The sequence below is a fragment of the Eptesicus fuscus genome, chromosome 5, assembly GCF_027574615.1.
Source record: "Eptesicus fuscus isolate TK198812 chromosome 5, DD_ASM_mEF_20220401, whole genome shotgun sequence".
Lineage (NCBI taxonomy): Eukaryota > Metazoa > Chordata > Mammalia > Chiroptera > Vespertilionidae > Eptesicus > Eptesicus fuscus.
Window position 1 is genome coordinate 95,931,076 of NC_072477.1, and position 6,024 is coordinate 95,937,099.

The 6,024-nt window shown below is 41.3% G+C and overlaps 1 pseudogene; it reads left to right on the forward strand.

Annotated features, from left to right (window-relative positions):
• Positions 1-3,430: 3,430 nt before the first annotated feature.
• On the forward strand, positions 3,431-5,573 carry LOC103294054 (regulator of G-protein signaling 18-like; annotated as a pseudogene).
• Positions 5,574-6,024: the final 451 nt, after the last annotated feature.

The following is a 6,024-nucleotide window of genomic DNA, read 5'->3' on the forward strand; positions in this document are numbered from 1 at the left end:
TTTTTTGTCTGGAAGATCTATCCAGTAATGTCAGTGGGGTGTGAAAGTGTCCTATTGTGACTGTATTGCTGCTACTCTCTCCCTTAAAGTCCATCCAGAGGTTTTTTTTATGTACTTGGATGGTCCCATATTGGGTGCATATATGTTTGCAAGGGTTATATTTTCTTTTTTTTGGGGGGGGGGGGTTGTTTTTTTTGTTTGTTTTCTTTATTGATTAAGATATTACATACGTATCCTTATCCCCTATTTCCCCCCATCCCCCACTCTTGTCCTCACCCCCCTGGTGTCTGTGTCCATTGGTTGGGCTTATATGCATGCATTCAAGTCCTTTGATTGATCTGGGTTATATTTTCTTGTTGAATCTTTCTGTTTAGTATTATAAAGTGGCCTTCTTTGTCTTTTCTTATGGCCTTTGTTTTTAAGTCTATTTTCTTTAAGTTCTTTTTTTGTCTTTAACATTTGTCATTTTATTCGTCTGTTAATCTTCACCCGATGATATTTTTCCATTGATTTTTAGAGAGTGGAAGGGAGGGGGAGAGACACACAGAGAGAGAAACATTGATGTGTCTCTCACATCAATTGGTTGGCTCCCACAGGGACCAGTGCAGGGATCGAACCCGCAACCAAGGTACATGTCCTTGACTGGAATTGAACCCTCCACCCTTCAGCCTGCAGGCCAATGCTCTATCCACTGAGCCAAACAACCTAGAGTACATTTGTCATTTTAATTATGATGTGTTTAGGTGTGAGTCACTTTGGGTTCATCTTCATTGGGACTCTCTGTGCCTCCTGAATTTGTGTGACATTTTCCTCCACCTGGTTGGGGAAGTTTTCTGTCATTATTTCTTTAAACAGGTTCTCTGTTCCTTGCTTACCCTCTGCCCCTTCTGGTATTCTTGTAATGCGGATGTTGTTACCTTTTATGTTGTCCTAGAGCTCCCTTAAGCTACCTTCCTGCTTTTTAATTCTTTTTTTTTTCTATTTTCTGCTCTAATTGGGTATTTATTTCTACCTGGTCTTCCAAATCTCTGCTTCAGTCCTCTGCTTCATCAAATTACTTTTAATCCCTTCCAGTGTGTTCTTGTTGTCATATATATCATTCTTCATTTCTGTCTGGTTCCTGTTAATAGCCTCTATTTCCCTTCCCATGCTGTTGTAATTTGCATTAAGTTCCTTAAGAAACTTTGTAATCATTGCTTTGAACTCTATGTCTGATAGGTTGCTTGCCTCCATCTCATTTAGTTCTTTTTCTGGAGATTCCTTCTTTTCTCTCATTTGGAGGTTGTTTCTTTGTCTCCCCATTTTAGCTGTCTCTTTATATTTGCTTCTATATGTTAGCTAGAACTGCTATGCCTCCCAGTCTTTGTGGGATGGCCTTATGTAGATGGTGACTTGAGGGGTCCAGTAGTGTAGTCTCTTTATTCACCTGAGTTGGATGCTCTAGGAATGCCCCTTGTGTGCACTGTTTGTTTTCTCTTGTAATTGGGACTTGATTGTTGATGTCCCATTTTTGGAAAGGTTCTCTGCTCTGACTTGCTGCCAATGAGGTTTAACTCCAATGTCTTTGTGCCAGCTGTCCAGTGGTCAGGGATTCCTTAGCCCAGAGGCTAGGACTGACTTGAGTCTCACACCATGACTGACCCTGTCCTGAGCTGTACTTCCTTATCCCCCAGAGCTGGTCCCACAGGTGTCAGCTTCAGGTGCTTGGGGTCTTGCTGGCTTTTGCCTCTCTGAGCAGTCTGGAATGCTCTCTGTGGCGGGGAACCAAACTGCTGTTTCTGACTAATTAGATCAGACAAAGACTCAAAGCCTCCAGAGAACTTCCTCTGCCTGCAGACTAATTGGTTTCAGTCTGGAGTGTCTTCAGGCAATCTTCCACTGGTGAGGTGAGAGGTTTTCCAACAGGGTGGGACAATTGCTTCTGCTTGGAGACTAATTGTTATTCTCAATCTCTTAATGGGCCTTGGAAACTCCACAGGGTGGGGCAGGGGATTTTCCAATAGGGTGGATCAACTTTGTGCCCCTCAGGCAAAAACATCAGCATAGCACAGATTTGCCTGAGAAAAATAACCTCCGTAGTATGAGGGAATGACTCAATACAGGAAACAGAGGTATCTGCCTTCTGAGCTCTAACCACAGAGTCCCTGATCCTGGCTTCTGTTCACACAGCTCCAGTCCACTCTGCCCTCTCTTTGCTAGAGCACAAGGTGAGTGGCTGCACACGGAATTTTGTGAATTGGCCCTTTAAGAGGATGCTAGCATTTCCAGCCATCTCCTCCTGGCAGACAGCAACCTTGCTATTTTTCATAGCCAGATGTTATGTGGGTTCCTTTCTCAGTTCTGGTGCTCTCTACTGGGGGGCCCAGCTTGGGAATTAGACCCCAGAGTTCTCAGTGGCAACCCCTCAAAAGGGTTAGGTTCCTGTGAGCCTATCTCTCTGGTACTTCAGCTGCTGACTGTGGGAGCCCAGTCACCCCTTTCATTCCTTCTCCCCTCCTACCGAACTCTATGCAGTCTCCACTTTCTGTCCTTGGTTATAATTGTTCTCTCCAGCTAGTCCTCAGTTCATTTTTCAGAGTAGTTCTTTATGCCTTTGCTTTCTAAGTTAAGGAATCAACAATAGGACACATCCACAAAAAAGGAGGAAAATATTCACTGTATATCATGCCACTCCAAAAAGTGTTAATGAAGCATCCACAGTGTGTGACAAACCCATGGAAAATGGGCTACATTTGTTGGGTCAGAGATGACAAGTGATTTTTTTAAATACAAAAAAAACATAGCAGACACCATTGTTGTGAGGCTGAAAACCAAATAAATTTACGGTCACGTTACACAGGATCAGGAAAATGTTAAACTTTTCTGGACTGGTGCTGGCATGCACATTTCAAAAGGCAATGTAGCATGAAGAATGTGAAAGTTGTAGGTAATCAGGAGGCTATTGGAGGTTTTTAAATATGTCTGCTAGGTGTTTTACTGGGAAAGGATTATGTGGAAGAGCTGGTTTTCTATGCTGATGAGACTGGCTTGTTTTCCAAGTGCATATTGTTTTTGTTGATAAAAAATACTGTGACCAGAAGCTCACAGGAACCTAACACTTTATTTCCCCTTGGCTTTTAGTATTAGCTAATTTAGCATTAGTGGTGACTTTATAGAACATTACTATCCTGAATAATCAACCTTATATGGACTGGAGAATTAAAAGGTGAAAGCAAGAGTAGTAGCCTCCACTTTTATAGATAATATTTTATACCCTAATATATATACCCTCAATATTATGATTCTGGGCTCCTGTGGTTTAGGAGTCAAATACCCCAGGAGTGAATTTTTCTAGGAAATACAATAGTCTCTTGTATATTTTTAATTATTTTATCAGACTTAGCTATGCATTTGTACTGTGATGTGTTTTTTGTGTGTATGAACGTAGGGGATGGGGTAAGGAGTTTCACATGAACTCACAACATTATCTACACTGCTGGTCACCACCATTCCTTTTTAACCTGCTCTGAACTAGTTTTCATGCCCATTTTTCTACTAAAAATGCCCAGCTTCACCAATGCCCTCTGTATTGTCAAACCCGATGAATATGTCTCTGATCTCAAATTTCTCTAATTATCAGTGCTTTTGACTTAGTTGACCACTATCCTCTTTTGAGACTCTTCTCTCCAATTCTATATTTATTCTCATTCTACTTTTTCTCCTATGTTATAACCTCTATTTTTAAGTTTCCTTTGCTAAGTTTTTTCTTTTCTACTCAGTCATTAAATTTGATCCTCCTTGGTCCTGGGCTTTCTTATTTTCAGTGTGTTCTATCTGTAAATAATTTTATCTACTTCAATATCTTCACATACAATTCATATGTCACAACTCCTAAATTAATGTTGTCAGCTCAGCCCTGGCCAGTGTGCTCAGTAGTTAGAATGTCAGCCTCCGCACTGAAGGGTCGCTGATTCGGTTCCTGATCCAGAGCACACACCTGGCCTGCAGGTTCAATCTCTGGCTCTGGTCAGGGCATGGGAGGGAGGCAACCAATGTATGCGTCTCTCTCATGACACTGTTTCTCTCTCTCTCTCTCTCTCTCTCTCTCTCTCTCTCTCTCTTCTCTCTCTCTCCCTTCTCCTCCTCCTTCTTCCCTCCCTCCCTCCCTTCCACTCTCTCTTAAAATCAATGGAAAAACTATCCTCCAGTGAAGATTATATATATATAGTCAGCTCAAATCTCCCCCACTGGCTCCAAAGTCACATATCCAACTGTTCACTTAGCATATCCACTTGGTTTCCTACAGGTATCTCTAAATCCATATGTCCAAAACAGAACTCCTGAGTGTCACCTCAGAGTCCTGCTTTCAGCTCCAAGCCCATTCCTGGTTGTGTCCCTATGTTAACAATGGCAATACATTCAAAATTAGAAATCTAGAAATTATTCTTGACTCTTCCCTTTTGCTAATCTCTTGCCTCCAATAGAACTCTTCAGCAACAAACTAGAAAGGGAAGTTGTACTGTGGTAATACTAGTCCTTATCCTAGAGACCAAGAGTCGCTTTGAAAATTTGTAGTATCCTTTCCCTAACCAACTCAGGACTGAGTTGTGCTTTAGTTCCTCAGTGCTACATTTTCCTGTCTCTACAGAAGCACAGCTCTTAGAACTCTTGTTTTCTTTTCAATGGTAAGCACTGCCGACAGAGTTGAGATGACTTTTTCTTCTACCATGTATAACTATGGAATAGCATTAACAAGTGAAGGATGGGATAGATCAGACATCTCTTCCTTTTAGAGAGAAGAAGGAAACATCATTTATTTTCTTTTCTCGATTGAATATGTGCAAATCAAAGAATACATGGTTCAGCAAAAGAAGAAACAAGCAAAGAAGCCAAAATCAGAGCTAAGGAGAAAGGAAACCAGCTAAATCTTCTCCTACAGAAACCCAAGTTTCATGGAGAGGCACACACCAGTAGATCTGCACACTTAACCAAAGTAACCAGACAAAAGAGAAACCCTGTGAAGTGTGATGGGAAAGTACATCCTTACAGCATATGTTAGCACAGATTCGTAAACATACTTGCTGTACACTCCATTATAAGACATGTTGTGTCTTGAACAGAGTCTGCCCTGAAGAAGCAGTACGATGGGGTGAATCATTTGACAAACTTCTTTCCCATAAAGATGGACTTACCAGATTTCTTAAAACCAAGTTCAGTGAGGAAAATATTGAATTTTGGATGGCCTATGAAGACTTCAAGAAAAGCAAAGACCCTCAACAAATGATTTTTAAAGCAAAAGCAATATATGAGAAATTTATCCAGAATGATGCCCCACCAGAGGTTAACCTTTATTTTCACACCAAAGAACTCATTATAAAAAGCATCACACAGCCCTCCCTCCACACTTTTGATGCACACAGAGCAGAGTGTATCAGCTTATGGAAGACAATTACATACGTTTTCTGAAATCTGACATCTATTCAGATTTGATAGAAGGAAGAGCTCAGAGGACAACCAATCTTAGAAGACAATCACGTTCATTCACCTGCAATGAATTCCAACATGTGAAGTCGGATGTTGCCATTTGGCTATAAAGAAAATTAATCTTGCTAATTTTGGTGACAATATTGTACATCTGCCTCTAAGACAGCATGTGTTAACAAACAGGTGCATCATTTAAAATAAAACACATAGTGTAGAAGGGGGAAAAAATAATCCCTTCAGCAGATTCTACTTCAAAATATATTTCAATTCCATCTACTTATCTTCATGTCTACTATCCTGGGTGGGGATGGGGGAAGTAGAAGAACATCATGGATAGTTCAGGCTTCTATAATCTCAAGTTTGTGACCCTAGAAGAAGGAGATAGCTGTTCTCTCCCAGCCACTATAATAATAAAAGCATAATACGCTAATTAGACCAGACAACCTTCTGGACGCCCTTCCAGATGACCTTCCAGATGAAGCCAGGGCTGCGAGGGAAGTCTGGGTCCTGGGTGCCAGAAGGAAGCCAGTGCTGGCAGCCAGGGGAAGGAAGGCCTACTCT